This window comes from Manacus candei, unplaced genomic scaffold (assembly GCF_025592945.1).
Source record: "Manacus candei isolate 608988 ecotype Guabito, Panama unplaced genomic scaffold, ASM2559294v1 h1tg000003l, whole genome shotgun sequence".
Taxonomy (NCBI): Eukaryota; Metazoa; Chordata; class Aves; order Passeriformes; family Pipridae; genus Manacus; species Manacus candei.
The window spans coordinates 16,591,707-16,613,851 of record NW_026138051.1 but is presented as its reverse complement, the minus strand read 5'-3'; the positions used below and the strand labels follow the sequence as shown (position 1 = coordinate 16,613,851).

Below are 22,145 nucleotides of genomic sequence, written 5' to 3'. Positions count from 1 at the left end.
TTTTAAAGAATTTTGAAAGCCTTTCTGTTGTTTGTTCCTGGGTAAACAGTTACAGCTAAAGCACTACAAAAAAAAAAAAAAAGGTTGAAAGGAGCGTACAGACAACTTAAATACCTTTAGTAATTGCTTTTGTTTGCTTAGTTATACGCTGTCGGAAGGATAAAATTTTCTACACAAAACACTGGCACAGGTTGCCCAAAGAGGTGGTAGATGTGCAATCCCTGGACACATTCAAGGTCAGGTTGGATGAGTCTCTGAGCAACCTGATCTAGTGGAAGGTGTCCCTGCTCTTGGCAGGTGGTTGGATCAGATGGCCTTTAGAGGTCCATTCCAGTCCAAACCATTGTGTGATAAGTATTTGTATGTGCTGCCCCTCACTGTAACATCTGGGCACCTCATGACATTTAAAAAGACTCACACTCAGATGCCTGTGACTGACAGCCATGCTCACCTAGAACAGCTGAAATGGAGACTTCTCATTTCTCAGTCTCAAAATACAGCCAAGCTCTTCCTCTTTTATTCAGCCTTTTTACCACGGAATTGGTCATGTCCTCAGAATCCTTCCCTGGGAGGGTGGGGAGGCCCTGGCACAGGTTGTCCAGAGAAACTGCAGCTACCCCTGGATCCCTGGAAGTGTCCAAGGCCAGGTTGGACGGGGCTTGGAGCAACCTGGGCTAGTGGAAGGTGTCCCTGCCCATGGCAGGGGGTGGCACTGGATGGGTTTTAAGATCCCTTCTAACCCAAACCAGTCTGGGATTCTAAACTGCCACTTATTCTCCACCACGTCTCTCATAGAGCAAAACTTGTGTGTCCCTGTGCTGCAGGAGCTGGGACAGAGAAGCTGAAGGTGCCACCTCCCTCCTGACTCCTTTCTTACCCACAGTCCCCATCTGCTCATTTCCATATCCTGGGAATTCATACTTCCATAGCCAGAGGTGAGTCTCTGCAAAGGGAACATATCGCTGGTGTTTTATTAATATCTCATGAAGCTCAGTTAAGCTGCAAACACATTTTTAGCACAACACCAGCCCCAAGGGAGTGTTCAGGTCCCTGGGTTTGGGAGGGTAGGTCGCTGTTATCGCACTTACAGCTCAGCCCCACAAAACACATAGAATAATTTAAAATATTTAACCATCATAAAATGTATCAGAGACCTGAAACACTAATAATTCTATAAAGTTAAGCTGAACAGAGTACTATTCAGCTGTAAATTTTATGGCTACCCTCTCCACCTCTTATGAAGTGTGAAAAGAGGCTTCATATCTGTCAGTCTTTGCTCAGAAATGACTTTCGCTGATTACTTAAACTTTCGTTAAATAAGCTTTGCACAAGCTGTAAAAACAGAACACAGTAGGGAAAAAATTGGCTCTCTTTTAAAAGTGCTGTAAAGTCTCTTTTTGAATGAGTAATTAGAAATGTGTAAACTCTTTTATGGATATGTGAGAAGCACACACAAAAAAAAATTTGACATTCCATGCAAGTATTTCTGTGTGCTATCAAATTTCATTGTATTTCACAGAGACCCAAACTATACAGGCCCAAAATACACATACATTAGTGGACACGGGTTATTTGCCAAGAAGGAATTTACATACAGTACAAGTAAAACATCCTAATTTAAATCTACGACAATGGATACTCACATTCTTAAAGAGAAATCAGAGCTGTTTGTCTTTCCACTCATATTTATACAGATTGCAAAGCTGTTGACAGAGCACGATTCGAGCTGGGCCTTTCCAACTGCTTACTGTTGTTTTCATTGCCATTGTCAGATATCTTTTCTGTATCAGTAACTGAGCTGAGATGAGGAGGTTCTGATATCCCAAAGCCGTGCAGGAACACAAAGCCCCGGGTGGTCAGGCAGGGAGTGGGCACTGAGGGACCCCGAGTCCCTCATTCGCTTGAAAACTCCCCAAACCCCCTGGTTAAACCAACACACTTTTCAATCTTCATTTCAAACACACACCCAAACCGTCCATCCCCAAACCACGCTCTGCAGGTGCTCTGCAACCCCCTCACACCTTCATTTTTTGGGTTCCTCTCCCTCCCCTTAAAACTCCCACTATTTGTGCTGAAAACTTGCTTTGACTTGGAGCCTCACGATGAGCTCCACGGCAGGGGGGGAGAGCATCTCATCTCGAAAGAAGTGAAAGCAAGCTGGAGATGGGGGGAGATGGTGGTACCCTGTGTGGTTTCCCACCTCCCTGGGAGAGGGGACAGGGCATCTCGGGGACACGGGGCTGGGAGGTGTTCCCCCTCCAAACTGGTAGGATGTTTGCTGGCAGAGCCGGGGGATGTCCCGCTGTGCACACGTACTGTGCACTATAAATAGTAATGTCTTCCATGCTCCTCTCCACGGAAAAAATCCACAGGAGGGGAAATAGTCTCAAATCTGTGTCGTTTTCCAGGCAAACAGAGCCAGGCTCATTCCCTCCTCGGCGGGGAAGCCGTAGGTGGGGGGTACCCACCCCCAGCCCTGTGGAGTCAGGAAAAAGCAGGTCCCAGCTGATGATTCTGGGGAGAAGAGCTGCCCCATCACCCACTCCCCAAACCTCTGGTGCCAGCATGTCCCGTGGCCCTTTGCCTTCCCCCTCCATGAGCAAACTCAGCCCCTCTCTGAGGAAGATGATGGTCACTGAGAAAGGCTCAGGGGGGTGACATGAGCAGGTGGCATTAACTGCTCCCCAAAGCACTGTGGTGGTCCCTGTGAAAGGTTTAGGTGATGACACTGATGGTCACTGTGAAAGGTTTAGGGGGTGACATAAGCAGGTGGCATTAACTGCTCCCCAAAGCATCCCAGCCAGATGCTGCTCCCCCTCTGAATCCCACAGATTTCCAGCATGGAAATGCTGCTGAGGACTCCCAAGGAGAGCAAAGAGCCCCTCGGTGTGCTCTCCCTTAAAAGATACTAGCAAAATACCTCCGCAGTGAAGTTTCTACTGCCATTGCTATTATTATTATTATTTTAATCACCCAGAGAGTGATTCAGAGCCCACCTGCAAAGTGCAACAATCCTGTGGATAGCAGAGATGCCACCTCTCCTGCTCCCCACCACACTGCTCCGAGCCAGTTCCCTGGCACAGCATTCCCAGGCAGGATTTGGTGCCAAGGCTGTTACAAAACCAACCACGGCGCGAATGTTTCCGAGGAGAGGAACAAAAGTACGAGAAAGGAAAAGGCTTCACACATCTTTAGTGTGGAGAATGTACTTAGTGCTCCCAGAATCTATTAGATGGGGCGATCCAGGCAATTTATTGTTTTGTCAATACCTTTTATTTTGATTTAATAACTTACGAACCCTCCGGTCTATCTGCAGCGCAGCCTCAACTTTCTTTACACAACCCCACTTAACTCCCAAACACTTTCACTTTCAGGTCAAATCTCTGTCATATTGATAAATGGGTCTATTTAAATTTTTATCACCCAAGAATTCTCCCTGGTGTCTTTTTCACTATCAGATTTCACGCCCAAAATAACAGGACACTTATTATTTTTCGTTATCCACCGCACAAACGAACAGAGCGGCTGCAGAAAGCACAGATGTGGGGAAACATCTGCAATTTGTCTCATTCCTACAGACATTTCATACAGAGGGAGGTACAACACTTTCAAGAATAATGTGTGAAAATAAGGAGGGAAAAGCCCAGCATAGGATATATCCACTAACTGCAGTCTGCCCTGTGCTAACAAATAAACAACTCCAAGTATTTTACCCTCCTGAGTCATTAAACTGGGCATGATATAGAGGCCCTGAGCAGCTTAATCTGATTTGGCTGACTGTTGCTTCATTAAGCAAACTAAGAAAAACTGCTGCAAAGTCAACAAATTTTTAGGTGTTATTATTATTATAAATAATCACCTGGTTTTCCTGGCAATAGTCAGGATCAAAAAATATAATCCTTATAGCCCTAAGTAGGCTGTGGATATGTTTAACCTCTCCTTTAAATGGTATTAAACGCTGAACGCTGTGGCTACTGTAAAGATAGTAAAAACAGATACTGCAAGAACAGAGCAGTGTTTAACGACAAGTTACAAAGAGTTCCACTGAAAGAAAAGCAAGAGCAAAAAGGTTAAATAAACAGAAACCACAGTGCCTCCCATCTTTCTTACATTAACGTTCTATAAAGGAAAATTTCCGCTCTCCGTGATTTGATTTCCCCGATCTGTGCATTAAATATTTACTTCTAACTATAAACTTATAGGAGATGCAAACAAAAACTAATTTGCATTATTAATGATGCAAGAAATGTGATGCTTAGTCCCCTAAGATTCGTAATAAAGGAGGAAATGTTAGAGATTTACTTTCTTTTTCATTTTAAAAGGCAAGTTAAAAAGATAAAACTTATTTAATTAACAGAGAGTCTATTTATGAATTAGTTGTTTCTGCCAGCAAGAATGTTTAAAAAAAAAAAAACCTGTCTGAAATGAGTCTGAGACTACAAAGAGTCCATTTTCAGCTTGGGAGTCTCAAGGGAAAAATCAAAGGGTTTCTTTCTTTCAACAGTTTGGGGGAGATGATATTTTGAGATGTTGACAGCTGCCAAACTGCAGCACCACTGAAGAACCACCAAATTGAAATCATTTTTATCTTTTTGAATTTTCCTCAATATTCAGCTCAACTTCCTTTCACAGCTCACCACTGACATTTCTACTTGGTTAAAAGGGGTTTTTTCCTGCTCCTTCAATGCTCATGTTGACTGCTCATGGACCCTCTCTCTTCTAAAATCAACCATAGATAATAGAGAACCATTATTACTACTTTTAGCAGTGCTTCCATCACAGTAATGCATTAATTGGAATCCTTTTCTTCCATATGTGCCCAATGCTGAACCAAATTTTAATGGTTCATCATCTTAATCATCTCTATCACACAGAATGTTCTCACTGTTTGCTTACAAGATACTAATAAAACAGAATTAACAGTCTTTAATAACCAAAGCAGAATTAAAAATCAACATTTAAAAATTGTTTTCTACTTTTCTGACAGAAGCTGCTTATAAGATTCAAAGCAAGCCAGCCTTTAGTTAATATAATAATAATTATAGTAATGATAATTAATAGTAATAACAATAAACAATGCTTTCCAGACAGCTCCTACTAGTTTTCATTTTCCATTTTCTTGGTAATTCCTGTTTCCACTGCTAAAGCCACCCCCCCTTTTCTAATCCCTTCTTCTCTATTGGTCCCATGACCTGCCTTGTGGTGGTTTCTCCTCTGCTTCAGACACCTGCCCATGTGTCCTCTTAAAGCTTCTTCCCTCCCAGACAATCAATCTGGGCTTTTTTGTCTTCATCACATGTTCATTGAACAAATCAAAGTTGAACAAACCCTTTCCTCTTATTACTCAGGCTTTCAGCCTCAGCAACAGCCTTTCTTTGTCTTCCTTGCCTGCTTCTGCCTCCCCCAGCCTCCCCTCTCGCTGTCACATCCATGTCTTGAAGGAGACACTCCTTTAATCTTCCTCCAAGCCACCATTTCTTTCCAAACTTGTCCTCTAAGGTCTGCCCCAAGTGTCCCTCTGTCCTGTCTCCTGCTTTTCCCAAGGAATGGGGGCCATTCCTTGGTGGATCTCTGGTGGTTCCCATCTCATTTGGGTTTGCTCCCACCAAAACCAGCTCAGGCAACACCAGAGTAAGCAAGTCAAGAGGCACTTCCTTATAAGACAAAAAGCCCCAACTTTATGTTTAATTAAAAAATAATTCAAGAACAGAGGTTCAAATGTTGGTCCCTGCAGACACTGAGTATCTTTGGAAACAGAAGTTTTCTTATGAATTATCATGAGAGCTTAATGTCCTGCAAAGATAGTTGTGAGAGAGAGAATAATATCCCCTGCTGTACTCACAGACCTCTTCCAATCAGTGACCCAAGGACTAATTCACAGTTACATGATGAATTAGAATGGATCTATATAAATTTTTAAAGTTTGTTAGTGCAGGAGGCAGCACATAACTATTTTGGGAGACTTCCTGTCAACACTGAAAGAAAAATATTCTCCCCTTTCAAGGAGACCTTTCCCCACCTTTAGACTCATCAACTAAGACACAATGCACAAAGTCTTCCTTAACTCTAAAAATAAGACATATATATATATATACAAAGATTACTAATTCAGTGCTTTTAGGATTAATAAAATGATGTAGAAGCCCTGCCATGGCCAGCACAGGGCAGAGCACAGCCATCAGGTCCCAACACTCAACATCAGTGGGACTCAAAGAAGAGTTGTGTCACCTCCTGTTAATCCCCTGCCCCAACTCTGGACATCTGCATTTGAAAACAGTATCTGTCACTCCCACAAACCAGGTATTGGTATTTTTTTTTTCCTGTTTGAACCTGAATGAAAAAAAAAAAACAAACTGAATCCCCAGGTGTCTGACATCAAAGCCTGGGAGAAGGGAACTACTGGGATGGTGTTCTGGCATTAACACAGCACTAGAAAGGAAGAGCAGATGGGCAGTGGGGAAGCAAATCCTGTTGAAATATGATTAAGTGACACTGAAGATAAGGAAAACCATGAAAACTAAAGGGCAGGTAAGGAGATTTTAAGTGCAATATAAAAGGGGATTTGTGGCATGTGTAATTCTTCCTTTAAGTGTTTATTAAACACGGATTTTTTTGCCTCTCAATTATAGTTACAGATCATTTTGGTTTCTGTCCCTGCTCTCTCCGAAGATCAGTGAAAGCTGAAGGTGTTTGACACTTTTGTATCTACTATATGTTTATGTTTTATTCTCACTCACAAAATGCATTTCCAACCAAAGAGGAAAACGGGAGGCATAAAGGGAAGAACATGCCATAAATATCTCCAGCATTCCGAGAAAATAAGCTCAGGATTTCATTGCAACCACACTCCAAATCAAGCTTTATCCATCACTATTTATGACCAGGCAAGCCTGGCTTCTGATCATCTTGTTTCTTCCCTGTAGAAAGCCTTCTGTAAGTATTATGGGATTGAGAAACCTTAATTTTATATCCTTTTAAATTATTTGTGCTGATGCAATCGTTGCATATTTCAATAAATTACTAATTGTGGGCGAATCCTCATTCTTAGCACTAACAGAAATAGGTTTTATTCTCACATCTCTGCACATGCCCACGTCCACCAAACCCAGTCCTCACTGTGCCGGGTTCCTTTGAAGCTCCTTTGCAGACCTAAGCTGGAACTCCAGCCCTCCTGCTTCCCAGTGGGACAGCCTGCTCCAGAGGTGGCCTTTCATCTCGTGTGCTGGTGTTTCAGCTCAGCATTTCACTATTTGTTGTGCCTCCCAGAGAAGAAGATTTAACTGAGTCTTTAAATTCAACAGGATCCTGGTAAAGGGGGAAGACAGGGAAGGAGCAAGCAAGGGATGGATGGAGAGAGAGAGGAAATGCCTCCTGTCTGTTTTATGGCCAATCCTATGTATTTTACTGTGATTCTCCACAATCCTAAATCCAATGGGCTCCTCAAACTCCTCTGAGATGTGCTGCTCTGTCTGCTCCAGTACAAACCTGGGATGAAGAGGGAGAGGGAAAGGCAGGTGTGAGCAGACCCGGCACTCCAGAGGAGACCTTTGTACCAGCCCTGCCAAACTGACATTGCTCCCAGATAAATATGCATCATCCTCTGGATAGAAAATCTGCATTTATTTTTACTTTGCACTGGAAATCCTGGTTCATGCCTGTGGCTGGGACTGGGCACGTGTGGTGTGTGCTCATCTAGTATTGCTTGTGGCCAGTTAGAAAAATCATATAATCCACCGCAGGTTTAAAACATAATTTAAACCTGCCAAGTCTCATAACTACCAAGAAGGCAAATTCACCCTAAAGAGGATGGTTTCCACTTACTAGGGTTTATATTCAGATCACTGGCACATGGGCTTGCCACCAAAGAAGCCTTTTATGCAAGCACATAATCAACGGAAGCCTTCCCTTTCACTGCGGTTGGGTTTAATGTGATAATGAATATTCCAGTGTCAGCTCTGGGTAAACGGATGGGGTTTCACCTCAGATTCCCTCCTTTGAATCTCTCACACAGGCACACACTTGCTGAGTGGTAAATAATTCAGCAGCACCAGCAGAAGGACACCTGAGCTGCGTTCCCCAGGCGGGCGGATCCGCCTCGCTCGTGTTCTGCCCCGTGTCCCTGCTCTTGTAAACACCATCCCTGGAAAGGCTTTATTACCTATTTATATCTGTGCCTTGCAGAGGAGAACACGTGGAAAAATGCATGGCTGCCTGTGGAAAAACCTCCCTTGGGTCATGGTCACCACGAAGGTCCAAGGTCCACCACGCAGGGAAGTTTGGTGGGGTGTCCTGGATTCCAGCGCCAGGAGGAATGCATGTTCCCTAATTAGCAGCACTTATTTTCATTATAAAATTAGCAGAACTACAGCTGATATTTCACATTCATTTGAGAGCCTCTCTGCAGCTTGCAAACATTCCCCCAGCCCGTGTGAGGTGAATTTTTTCCTGCTCATTTTGCAGCCGTGGAACACGAATTAATGTTCCTGTGAAACCCTTCCCTGCCAGATTCCCCTGCCTGTGTCCCCACATTTAACCCTCATTACCCCACCAGGGCTGCCTGGGGGAGCAGCTTTCCAACATAATTGTTGGGGGATCTGCTATTTCTTTGGGCTTTTCACCCATTTTCCAGTCATTGGTTGATGTTTTTCCTCTCCTTTTTGCCCGTTTCAAGTTTCCACTCCGACACCAAACGCTTTCCCCTTTTCCTACCGCTGTTAACACGAGGCAGATCAAACAAACACAAAAGTGTTTTCTCAAAAAATAATCATTAAGCAGATCATGGAGTTTAGTTCCAGTGACAGCTGAATATTTGTTTCATTAATAAGTCATTTGCAATTAATTCCTGGAGTCATTTCTAAAAGAACATTGTGATGTTTCCATGGTTTTAAAGTGGCAAGGCACGAGTCATTCTTTGACAAAATTTCTGTACAAAGTGCTCGTAGGCATCCACTGGAAAAATTCAGCCTCCAAGGAGGAGTGTCCCTGTGAGGTGGGAATGTGGCTCCCAGTAGTGGGGAGGCACCTCCACACAATATGCAAATAACTGCAGCATTTAGGGGTTGAATTTTAGGTGCATCGGTGCTCCATTCAGATTATTAGCATGGAAATTACTATATTAAGGGGTTTTATTCCATTTAAGGCTCATAAACAACTCTCCTCTACGCTGGAAAAATAAAATAAATATCCAATACGATAAGTGATTGCTATCCTGCCATCTAAAGGCTCAAAAAGGCTCCTGAGGCTCTAAAAATCACACCAGGAATTAAGAGCCATCCCTCCACTGGCTGAGCATCTTTCCCTGGATATCCAAGGGGCTCCATCCTCAAGCCTACCAAGGTCACCTTCTGCTTGGGATGGAACAGGCACCGTCTGCACTGGTGTTTTATTAAGAGTTAAACAACAATTCACCACCATTCACAATGTTCTTTCTAACCTTAAAACTGGCACAGTTTGGGCATAAATAACACAGGAAAGTGTCTCTAATCCTGGGCACCACTTCCACTCAAAGTCCCAAGTCCTGATACGTGGCCAGCAAAGACTAAGGACATTTCTAAGCTATAGAAACAATTACAATTGTTGCCATATCACCTTCTCAATAACCTTCCCCCAAAATTACAGGTTACAGAGTTGTCTGTGATCATTAACTGCCTGGAGGAGAAGCACATCACCAAAGCAACAAACCTCTAATCAAGGGAGTGGGAGCAGAGCAGAAGAGCAAAATAACTCTTCAAAAAGCAAGTTGCAAGAGGCTTTTTTTTTAAAAAAATCAAAATCTTATTTGGCACATATAGTTACCACCCCACAGCAGCAAAATTAAAACGCTGGAAAAAGTGAACATCATAAATTTCTGCCTACTTGGGAACATAATTTGCTGGAATTACACTTTTGGAGGGAAGTGCTTACAGGTTTTCATATTCAGCAGCAAGAGGAGTAATTATACTAATGAACTGACACTGTTCTGAAGTGACACAACAGAGAGCTGGTACAAAACAAAAAGTCAAATGTTTAGTTTTCAATTTAAAACGAAGACAAAATATTTTTTAAAACTTAAAAATGCCCAATTTCCAGGTATTCTAATAGAGATGAATAGATAGTTAAATTGAGGTCTGGAAAGGCAACATTCTAGACCTGCTTATAAAAATCTTTACATGGAAAGGTTTTCAAGTTTTCAGAAAAATCAAGTTAAAAATAATCTTTTAAATATTACAGCAATATCATAACTTATTAATAAAGTTGAGTAGGAGAACCTATAAATTATCTGGTAAGAAAAAAAATAGAAATAATCAGCTATTTTGCACCTTCCATCAAAACACTGTGAGTTACACAACTATTTCCACGAGAAGATGGGACTTTGCCTTGAATGCAATTTGTGACCTATTGGTTTGATCCAATTTCCACTGAAGTAAGTGAAAAGATTACCATTAAATTCAGTGAAAGCTGGATTAGGCTCCGTTCAGATTCACAGTGGGAAAAAAAAAAAAACAACTTAATGATTATTTATGCCAGATATTCCAGAGTAAAAAGCAAAATCGGCACAAATGTGTTGAAGAATTTGAAGAGAAAAATGAGCACAGTTGATATAAAATATGACTCCACTAAAAATTAGAGGATTACTAATTACTCTGAATACGTTTATAGAGAAGCTATAGATGTAATTTAATGGCACAAATATACTTGGAAATCCAATTATAGCAACAGAGCAGTGATTATAGAGTTGCATGAAGAGTTAAAATAAAATATGATATCAGATAAATGGGTATATTAGAAAGGCACTATTAGATTTTCTTGCATTTATCCACTGAGTGCCACCAGGCCTCTGAGCCAGGAACAAATAGGAGGAAAAAATAGCAGAGAAAGATTGAGTTTTCTTGCTAAATATAGTCAAAAACAACTGAGATATTTCTACTAAAAAGGATATAAATTTAGAGATACCAGCTACCAATATGTGATTTATACAGCAGATCAAAATAGTGAGTCTTATTCACAGTCCTGCTGTTCCAGATTCTCAACTTTTGTAAGCACTAAACCAGCAGAGAAGGAAAACTTGAAAAGGATTTACTGCAGAAAGTTGAAAGATCTCAGAGAAAACACAATATACCAATAAAAGGCCAATTATTGCAACCATCCATATCCAGCAGTGGGCTATCAGGGAAAAGATATGCAGATTCCATTAGGAAAAAATACGGCCATGTCTGTCCTCTGGCATAACAACATTACTTATAAATGGGAAGATGGACTCTCACTTTATTTGCAGGTTTAAATAATAATTTGATACTTTACCCATTGTGTCAAGAAATTAAGATTTAGAGGAAACAAATAAATGTCCCTTTCTGATTTAAACCTAAAATAAGTCACTTCTTGCTCTGCTTTCTCTTGTCCTTGAAATCCACATTGACTTAAAACATATATATTTATAGTACATACCAGGTTTGCAAACTTTTGAAACCCAAGGAAAACATTCACCAATTGCCAGCAACTTGTTTAAATCTCTTCCAATCTTACCTGGTTTTGACATTCAAGCTTAAACCAGACACAACCTGCAAGAGGTTTTGGTGAGAATTCCTCTCTGGTGAATTGGGAAATACTTCTTTGGGAGGTTCCCCATTAATAAACACCTGCATTTAGCCCCCATTTCACAGTTTGTCCCTATTTTCCAATCACAGGGAGAGGGCTGGTAAAGGTTTCAATTTGTAAGGTCGCACAGACCTGGGTTATTAGCATAAGAAAAAGGGGAGGGGGGAAGAATGAAAATAACCCCTAAAATCATCTTTTATTCTGCTTTTGCTGCAGTACTACAAAGACAAACAGAAACATTCACATCCTCAGCTCTGCCTTGGCCAAGCAAATCTCATAAATGTCTGAATTTCCCATTATGGCCATGATTTCTAGAGGGAGATGAAATCTTTACCTCTCTCTAAATTGATGGGAGTCTCCCTCCTCCCTTCAGATGCCAGAATATGGAAGTAGAAGACTCTCCCTCTGAAGGCTGTATTTTATAATACTCTGATGAGATGCCTTTTGATTTAGGGTTGGCATGAAGGGAGAAAAAAACCCCGTTGTAGTCTGCCAGCTCATCTAACCCAACTTTAATCACTGACTGTGGAGACAGCTCTATCTGAGCCAGTCATCTAAAATCCCTTTAAAGTCAATGGGGAGAAATAGATGTTTTTAGGATGCAATTAATTGATTGGAAGGAAGAGGGATCTATCACATATGGAAAAGAATTATGGCCCAGAGGGTTCTGCTTTTCCTCATTTACTTCAGAGGAGTTCACACATCTGCATTTTCACAGTCATCCAGGACAGGTGAGAAGAATGTCCCCCAATCACTATCAACAAATCTCTCTTGTTTGGTTTTTTTTTTTTTTTTCATCTGTTTTACTGTTTCTTTTCCATTCTGTTCCTACACTGAGTCTCTCCCGGGACACCAGTTCAATTTTTGCATTACAAGCCCATTAACCCCCTCAAGGAAATGGGTTCAATCATCTGATGGAAATGAAAACTTTTGGATCTTACACGAGCACTCACCTGGGCCAGAAGAACGGATCCATCAGGTTTAAAAAACACATTGATGGATAGTTTAGTGTCAACTGTCAGTGAAATATTCAGAATAGGACAGATAACAAAACACTTCCTATAGTTGTACCACTCTCCCAAGGACCTCTGGGCCCTTCAGCTCCCAGGGCTCTACATCATGTCCCAAATGTACCAGAAAATTATGATTACACACAGTCTGAGGAGCTGGGGTGATGATTTTCATGGAAACAAAGAATATTCCCCCTCAAGAAGACATGGCATATCCGTCCCCTTGAACACAGCAAATGTTAAGGGGGAGGAAAACTGATAACTGCAGATTTGCCTTCATCAGTGAGATCCAAAGAAGTCGAGTTGAAATAAGTTTGGCCAGACTTGAACATTGCAGAGCCCCCCAAAAACCCCCTTTCTTTTCCCGAGGCGCGCCCCTGTGCAATTTTGTTCTGCTCTCCCAAGCGGGTGAACCTATTTCCTCTCACCCACCAAAGGGCCACCATTGTGCTGGAGGACTTTGAGGAATCTGCTGCTCACTCTGACATGAGGGAGTAGGTTTTGTTTCATGTCTGCCTTGTGCTGGGACATTCATCTTCAAAGGGCCCCGCTCGCAACCGGGGAGCCTTAGAAGCGGATCAGGGGCAATTCAAAGAGCTGTGCACGGAGCAGGAGGGGGCTCCTGTTCAAAGCTGCAGCCTCGAATCTGCCACAGAAGAGCAGATTCAAACCCAAAGAGGTCACTTCACCTACCTGTAGTGGGATCTCGTATTCAGAAGACTCCAGCTAAAAATAAGGGGTATTTAGGCAGCGTGACAAGCGAAACCCTCGAGCGATGCTCTTCCTCTCTCTCCCTCACACACAGACAGGGACAGAGCAATGGCTCCTTTAGAAAAAAAAAACAAACCAAAACTGTAGGAGACATAATGGCCTCCAGAAACTTACTCACAGATCAGCTCCATCTGTAGCATCCTCCTGGCCTGAGCACAGAAGTTCCCAACGAGCTGGAGCACCACAGACCTCTGTTCAAACTGCCTGGAACAGGGAAACTGCAATCAGCAGTTGCTCAACACATGATAAAGTGGTAAAAACACTGATTTCTTTCAATTACCCAGGTTAATGCAATCTAGAGGAAATATTCTGTTTGGCTCAGAAATTACCTGTTCTCTGGTCAGACCTGGGAGCCCTTGGACAACAAAAGGATTCTGCTTGGGTGGGCACTGTCTAAACACAGAGCAGTACAGAGCTGTTTTCCCCAGAATTCAGACTTTACACAGGAAATACAGAGAAGTACAGATGAAAATACTCTTCTCTTCAATTTATACATGGAGAACTGAGACAAGGGGAGATGCAGGTTCATGTACAAGCAGATTTACAAATGTTTAATGTCTTTGATGAGGTAAAGAAAATCAGAAAAGGATTTTTAAGAGAAGCAGAAGCACAATAGTCTTGCAGATTATCTGCAGAGCCTTTGTATCAGGCACCTGACGTTTTTAAAAACAATTTAGATTAAATTTTTGTAACACCTGATTTTTTGTAAGATGTATCAGCTCTGCATCTGCAAGGGAGTCTCATTTTGCTACTGGGAGAGGGCAGTTGCATCTCTGGGATTTGATCCCTTTTCCCTGGGTTAGCAGAGGTTCTCCCTGCTCCCACTGCCATCACACACCTGATGTGGCCACTTCCCTCTTCCTTCAAACCTCCACTGCCACAGATACAAATCTTTGGGCACAGTTTCTACCTCCTGAATCAGTTCTTCAGTCTCAACTGTCTTCAAGGACTTTTTTTCTTTTTTTTTTTTTAATACTAGATTAAAATGCACACAATCCTGCATTGCTTTGTCAGACTCCTCTTATTTATATTATATTTTTATTAAAAGCTTTAAAGCCTTTGGGCCAGTCTGTGTCTGAATGGCAGTTCACAGGTATAGTTGCATTACTCCCCATATCATTATTATTTTGGTTTTTATTAGAAGCACTTGGGTTTGTTTTTCTTTTAACCTCAATTTAAACATCCCCTCCATTGCCATGCTCATTTTGCTGCAGTGCTGACTGAGGTGTTTCAGGTTCATGGTGCTCCCTCCAAGTTTGATTTATAACAGCAGGCCAAGATGGATCAAAACTTTATATCTGATTCCACTTCTTATGTGACATTTGTGGTTTTTATCACATTTTCCTACTTAGCAAATATATTATTCCTTTAAAGCACCTGATCAAATATACTGGGATGGGGGAGACAATGCTAAAATTTAATTTAATTGTAAAATTATGCTTGGCCTGCATAAACACAGGTACAGCCTCCTTTGGACAAGGCATCTCCCAGGAAAAGCCAAGCATTTTGAGACCCTTCCATACAAGACAGGTAGAACACACAATGTGCTGTACAACCTGCTCTCAGATGGTTTCAAACCCTGGTTTTGCCCTGTGTTTCCTTTTGTCCATATTTTATTCTCCCTTCTGCTGCCCTGGCAGTGACCTCACCTGGAGCAAGAGGCTGCAAGGCCCCGTAGCTCTTCACAGAAAGAGCAATTGGTTTGTTCCCCAAATGTTTCCCAGGTTGTAAAACAGCATAAAAGTACAAATGAGGAGCCTCATGATATTTTTCTTCCTGCTGTGTGCAATCAAGCCAGAAAGTATCCCTGACTCCCACAGAACCTGCAAATTACCTCGGCATACCTGACCCACCAGCAGCAACACAGCATTAGGACTATTTTCCCCCACTGATTCTTCTCCTGCTGAGCTCCTCCACGGGTCTGGGATGCTCCCTGCTTGCACAGTGCCTGGTTTGAAACAAAAATCCAAAACGTGGGTGAAATACTAAACCTTTGCCAGCAAAATATGGGAATTATTTCCAAAGAACTTCACGTCACTTTACATATTGCACAATTGACCCCATATATCTGCAGAGTCTGAAACTGAAGTAGATTCAACACAGCCAAGAAATAATCACAGAGAGCATTTTGGATTCAGCCAAGGATGAAGTAAGGCACTCTATTTTCAACAAAGCAAGCTGAGGCCACTGTTCGCTGCGTTCAACTACATCAATTATACAGAGCTTTACTGGAAAAGGATTAAAAAGTACAAAGGTAAAACAAACAGCATTGCTGCAGTGTCCAGTGGGATGAAACCACTCCCTTCCATGGTAGGTATGATTACAGAAATGCTAAAAAAAGAAGGGAAGGAGGGCTGGAAGGAAGGATTTCATGGACCTTGAGGAGACTCACTGCGACAGTGACACAAAGCCAGGGCACTGCAGCACACACAGTTTGGAATTCAGCCCCCACATCCCTCGTGTCACTGCCAGCACTCACGTCTGAACTCCCTATTTCTGTATTTCCTCTTTGCCTCTAGCCAGGGAATTCCACTATTTCACCAATGCAAAGTTTTAGATAATGTTGTGTTTCCTGAAGTCTCTTCCAGTTGTGTCTCCCCCGCCCCAGATCGTTGCAAACTATTTGCTTCACTCCACTTCTATCCACACTGTCATTTCCAGGATCTGCTCCATTCAGCTCCATGTTCCTTAAAACTTTGATATTGAGTTCTTCATATGCCTAATTTGGGCTTAATTCCAGGCTGGGGTAAATCGTTACAACTCGGATGGAGTCAATAGGAGCACAGTGACTTACATCAGCTTTGTGTCAGTAAATACTGACAAGATTGATCTCAAACTTTTTCAGAACAAAAGATTTTCGAAGATGGATTAAACAACATAAATGCTGAGCTGTTTTGCTAGACTGCAAATGGCATAACACAAGCTTTGTGTGACATCTCTGAATTATCCCTTCGTGGTAATGTTGACATTACATGGTATTGACTCATGGAAGAAGCTTAAATACCCTTTTAAGTTTTCAAGACTCTTTGACAAAGCACTATTTCATTAACAAAATGTTAATGGAATCCAGGAAGCTTGACTCTACAGTACAGCCTGCTGCTTTCAAGAAGCTCTGACCGAGGGATGTGACTGCACAGAGCAATGTAATTCTTATTTTTAGGACAACAGAAAAGGAAGCAGGGCACTCACTGGTTGAGGGAGGAGGACCCAAGGGTACTTCCACAGTGCTCCACTGAAGGGCTACCACACCTTCTGCTGGAGAAGGTCAAAATAGCACAAATTAGAAAATACATCACGCAGGGCAAACTGGGAGAGACAGCAGTGTTGGTGTTTGCTTGGAGATAAGGCTTCTTGCTTGTGAAAAGGAGAAAGACCTGGAGAGCATTCCGGAGGGAATACCTGAACTGGGGTGAGATTTGGGAAAGGATAATTATGTATTTCCAGCTAAAATGATTGGTTCTAAGTACCCTGCTAATCAAAGAATCATAGGATCATTTAGGTCAGAAAAGACCTCTGAGTCCAAATGTTAATGACACAAATGGCTCTCAGATAAGTACAGGGTTTATAATTGATGGGTTTACTGCTAGGAACAGACCTTGGTTTTCAGGTTCTCGATCTGACCCAGAGAAGGGACTTGATGGAGAGCAAGGGGCAGCACAGGGGGCCCAGGTGGCCCTTGTCACCACCAGGACGACGGGGGGATGAAACCCCTCTGTGGGGAAACAGCAGCGCACAAGAGATTGGTTTGCACCCCAGGAGCTGTGCAGAGCAGAGAGCAGGTTCCCCTCCCTCCTCTGGAGAGCAATAGATTTTGTTTGTGAACAACCACCCACAAGTGTTTTCCCCAGTAACTCACAAATATTTATAACACTCCCTGCTCAGGACTGTGACATGGCCCCAGCACCTTTCCAGAGAGACACCACTTGTAAGTCAAATGAAAGGTGACAGACCTTCTCAAGAGGGAAGTTTTATCACACCTTGAACAGTCAAATTTTCAAGCTTAAGCTTTTCTACTGATTTCTAGATCTGCAGTTGCTTTATGTAATAAGGAAAGTTGTTATTAACCAAAGAGATTGGAAGGGATGGGCAGGGAAATACTAAACCTCTGTCCATTTGCCTGCTTTCTGCCTTTGACAGCATTTTGTGTGCCAACAACTTCCACATTTCCTCCTCTGTAGTTCATTTCATCTGTTCTGTGCACTCACATAAAGCAACAAGTGGAAGAAAATAATGTAAAAAAAAAAAGGAATGAAAAATTCAGCACTTAAAAGCAACACTTGACTGAGGTGCTCAAGGGCCACTTTGCTGCCTGAAACCACTCCTTTTCTTTTTTAATTGTTTACATATTGAACTGATAAAATCCACAGCAGTATAGATAACTTTGCCTGACTGCCCAGTAGAAGACTTGATGAGAAGCTGTCTGGAAGGGGGAAAGTCTCTGAGATACATTTTTATGCATCCATGAAATATAAATAAATAAACAAGAGAGCTACATACACAAATAAGAGACTCAATCAAACATGGCAGAGCTGTGAAACACATCTGCACTTGGGCACTGGTGATTGGATTCAAGGGTGGAGTGACCAGGTGTTAATGAGCCAGGAGTGAGGGAGCCCCATGGCATTGCCCTCCACCCTGCCATCACCTCCAGCACTGATGGTATCAGGACCAAGGGCTAAAAAGGGAGATGGAGATCCTCTGACATGTCTGAATGATGGACAAAAGGCTTGTTCCCTGGCTGAAAACAGGCATTTTGGTGCAATAGCAAAACTTCACACATCCACCCAATTCCTACATAACCAAGAAGTGATGCTGATGTCACTACTGTTACCAGGTTAATTCTCTTCTTAACAGCCCTTTGTCCTCTTGGGTTTGTTTGCTTTAATTCCCTGTGCCTTGAGAGGTGAACAACAGCCACAGCTTTAATTGCAGGCTGATCCCCCAAAGAGAAGACAAACACCCCTGTAGAAAGGGATGAAAGATTTTGTGCCAGCAGATGATTCATCTTTCCAAATACCTGGCTGCTTTCAAAAGGAGAAGAGGAAAACTGCACTGCCTCGAGGGTCTCGGCTGCCAAGGAGCTGCCAAGGAGCTGCAAATCCTCTGCTCAGGGGATTTGCTCCAGCACAAGGCAATCCCACCTCTCTGTTTCCCACTGAAACACAAGAGGAAAGTGCCTGGAGCACACACTTGACAGGCAGACCAGGCCCTTGTCTGTCCTCCAGAATCCTTCTACTGAGAGAGTTTCCTCAAAAACTTGCTGTAACTGAACTGAAAATCAAAGACTGAGGCTCTTCAAGGACAACCAAATGAAGTCCTGAAGTTTTTCTGGGGTACTAATGGCCATACCAGAGCTCAACCTCCACACAGGATGAGTGCAACCTATGAGCAGAGGATCCAGGTGAGATTTCAGGGCTCCATCTTCCTAAGGGTATGGAGATTCAATAACCTAATAAAAGAGAAAGGGAGAACACACGGATCATTCCTCAATAATCCGTTCCTGAATAATGCTGTAGGTTTCAGTATAAAACAATTTGAAGGACTTACAGAAAAATCCAAATTCAAGGGAACTCTGGGAAGAAAGACATTTTGATCTTGACTGCAAAGTGTGGCCCTCACTCAAGGACACTGAACTTTGTGGTCTCCCTGGGGTCACGAATTTTCCACATGAATTAACAGACAGCCATTGAGCTGCAGGACCAAGCAGGGTTTTTCTCCTGGCTGAAGATCTGCCCCACGACATCCACATCCCACTGCCGGGAAAGCATCTCCCACCCTCCAGATAGCGCTGGTCAGAGCCCTCTGTGAATAACCACTTTATAATGTGAGACACTTACTATGCACTGGGTCACTGGTAGCAGGGTTGAGAAAGGGACATTCACATCTAAAATCACAAATCTCTACAGTCAACGCTGGAAAAATGAGCTCTGTCTCAAAGGCTCTTACAGACCCAGGAGGAGGAACACGCTCAAAGAACAGATTGCTGCAGTTTGTTAGCAAAGGTTAGGGAAAGCTGGAAACCTTAAGGTCTTGCAAATCAATCTGTGCATTGCACAGCTTCTCCCCTTCCAAAGCTGAGACAAATGCAGATTGTGTTTGTCGTGCTTGCAGAACAACCTGCAATCAAAATCCCTCGCTCTCGCTGGAACGAGGCGACAACACTCCGGAGACACAAAGACAACTGGAAGGCAGAAGTTCTGCAGAAGGAGCATTTTGCTTCTAAAACTCCACTTCGTCCCCCTCGTGATCACACAGATTTCTGTCGATTCTTTACACTTGTACCTGTCATTTGTCTTCAGCTGCCACATTGAACCACGAGTGCTGTGACCATAAATTAACAAAAACCCAAACACTTATAAAAAGGCCCAAACAAACTCAACAACATTTGCAACCGCATTTACATAACACTCACTGGACACAACTGGCACTGCACAGTAGGATTTTTCTTTCCCACTCCTAGGAAGGAGCTGAGTTGAGCCAAGCTTATCTGAGCTGAGCCCTCACCTACCCTCCCTCCTACCCCTGAGGTGCCTCTCTCCAGCTCAAGGAGGACATTCCTTCCTCCAAAAGAAAAACACCTTTGTAGTACCAGGCACTGCTGATTTTCTTGAGGTAAGAGGGTATTTACTGTCTCTGGGGGACAATTCTAGGAATCAGCCCTTTTTTTATCTCTGGATGGATCTTTAAATCAAAGATTAAAGAACCGAGAAAAGATACACAAAAACTGATAATCCCAACCCAGAGACCTTCCAATCATAAATACTTGTCATTCTCAGCATAATATGCAACCTTCAATACACTGTTGTGTTTCAGGCACATTTAGGTACCCTACAGAAATGACTTTAGGCTGCTATTATTCCTGAAGAACTTCAGATGAGTTTGGATCCATCATCATTCATCATGTCAGCCCCTCTACGGATAGTTACCCACACCTTGTCTGCTCGGGTTTATCTAATAGCTAGCCCTGGGTTTTATTAATTTCCACTGGTTTGCAGAAATTACAGAGTTCCTACTCTTTTTTATAACTTGTATCTTAACTTATGTCCATTTTCCATGAAAACCAAGCAGTGCTTCAAAGGCACATGACCTCTTCTGGGGCTCCTACTCCCTTAAGAAGGGATCCCAAATCTTGCCTTGTTGTGGTTTGGATTTCTCTGATGTTTGTTTGCTGGGATTTTTTTTCATGCTGCTGATAAATAGATTCCCAAGGGCAAACAACCCATTTTTATGGGGGGGGTCTTTCTCTTCTTGGATGTTCAGCAGCCTGAGTTGACTTAAAATCTTTTACTCTTCAAACCATTTTGCATCTGTGGGATTAGTGAGCATTCCTATGTAAGCAGAGATAGAGGAAAGCTGAATTTCCCTTGTCATGATTCCCTTGGCCAGAGAAGCTGTGGCTGCCCCATTCCTGGAAGTGTTCAAAGCCAGGCTGGATGGGGCTTGGAGCAACCTGGGCTAGTGGAAGGTGTCCCTGCCCATGGCAAGGGGTGCAATGGGATGGTCTTTCAGGTCCCTTCCAACCCAAACCATTCTATTCTGATTTTATGATGACTGAGGAAATAAATTTCCTTTTGTACTACTGATATATACGTGAAGGTATACACAATATCTACTTATCCAGCAGGCAGGAATCACATCTTAAATATACATTTATGTGTTAAATCACTGTGATTTTAGTTTTTCTACTTTCAGTGAAAACCCCCACAGATCATTGTCAAAGCCACAATTGTTAATTTAACAGTTCTTCTGCAAAGAAAGAAAAGGAAAAGCAGAACATACACTTAGTGTATATACATATATATATATACACACATAATATTGTATATGTTTCCTCTAGAATGTTACTATACTGTATTTTATAGAGGACTCCTCCCCTCCTCGATGACTTTTTGCTCTGTAAAAGCTGTGTAAGAGGCACAGTGGAGGTGAGAGCCAGCCCTGGTGCAGGGCAGAAAGGCTGCCCTGGCACCCAGAGCCCTGGCCATGAGGCACAGCCACCGCCCTGAGGCCACACAAGCCCCGTGTGACATCCACAGCCCCAGTCCCACGAGCCAGTGGTTCCAAGAAACAGCAGCACCTGCTCAGGATTTGGACACCACTGGGATGTCTGGGGGTCTGTGACTCCCAAAACCCTCCCTGACCCATGGACACCCCTTGGCTCACCTTGGGTATCCCTGGAGCTGGAGCTCCTCTCCCCCCTGGCAGCTTCACGGGTACGGAGAGTCTCGGAGGTGATTCCCATCTCCAAACTCTTCCCTTTGGAGCACTTCAGCCACCTGTTCAGCACAGCAAAATATCCAACCCATTTAATGAGGCTTCTGGTAAAATCCTTCCTTTGAAGTCCCTCAGACCGTGACAGCAATTAACTCCAGCCCCATCTTCACTGCTGTTGTTTTACCTCATATCACTCGAGATCAACAACATCACTGATGGTGCAAATTATTTCCCTGCATAAGCAGTGAGGGAATGTCTCACATCCAGCACTTACTGTCAGCTGGCAAAGTGACCTGACTGCAATTACAGCCACAACATTGGGGTGTCTTCAGTGTCCCTGGGCTCCTCCAGGATTTTTAGTAATTTTTGCAGATTTAAGACTGTGAGGAAATTCATTGCATTTACAGCTGGCAGCGTTTAGAGATGAACCTACTGTAGGTACAGGGGAGGTGGGTAAGGAGGGCATCACAGCAGAACAAAGCACACAGATGGGGTCAGGAACTGTGGCTCCTCTTAACAGAACTGTCCCCAGGCTCATCCCATCCAGTATCACGTGTACATGTGGATATTCAGAAA

The 22,145-nt window shown here is 42.9% G+C and overlaps 1 long non-coding RNA gene across 9 annotated transcripts in view; it reads right to left on the bottom strand.

Moving 5' to 3' along the window:
• LOC127470821 (uncharacterized) overlaps positions 1-22,145 on the bottom strand; it is an 86,897-nt gene that overhangs the window by 21,026 nt on the left and 43,726 nt on the right. For 7 of the 9 annotated variants that reach the window (XR_007904421.1, XR_007904405.1, XR_007904413.1 and 4 more), the window contains 3 exons: positions 21,519-21,631; positions 15,200-15,303; positions 13,470-13,559 (listed from right to left, as the gene is read on the bottom strand). This is a non-coding gene — a long non-coding RNA (uncharacterized LOC127470821). Of the gene's footprint in view, positions 1-13,469; positions 13,560-15,199; positions 15,304-18,704; positions 18,805-21,518; positions 21,632-22,145 lie in introns of all 9 variants that reach the window. The other 2 variants (XR_007904403.1, XR_007904408.1) reach the window with 2 other exon arrangements.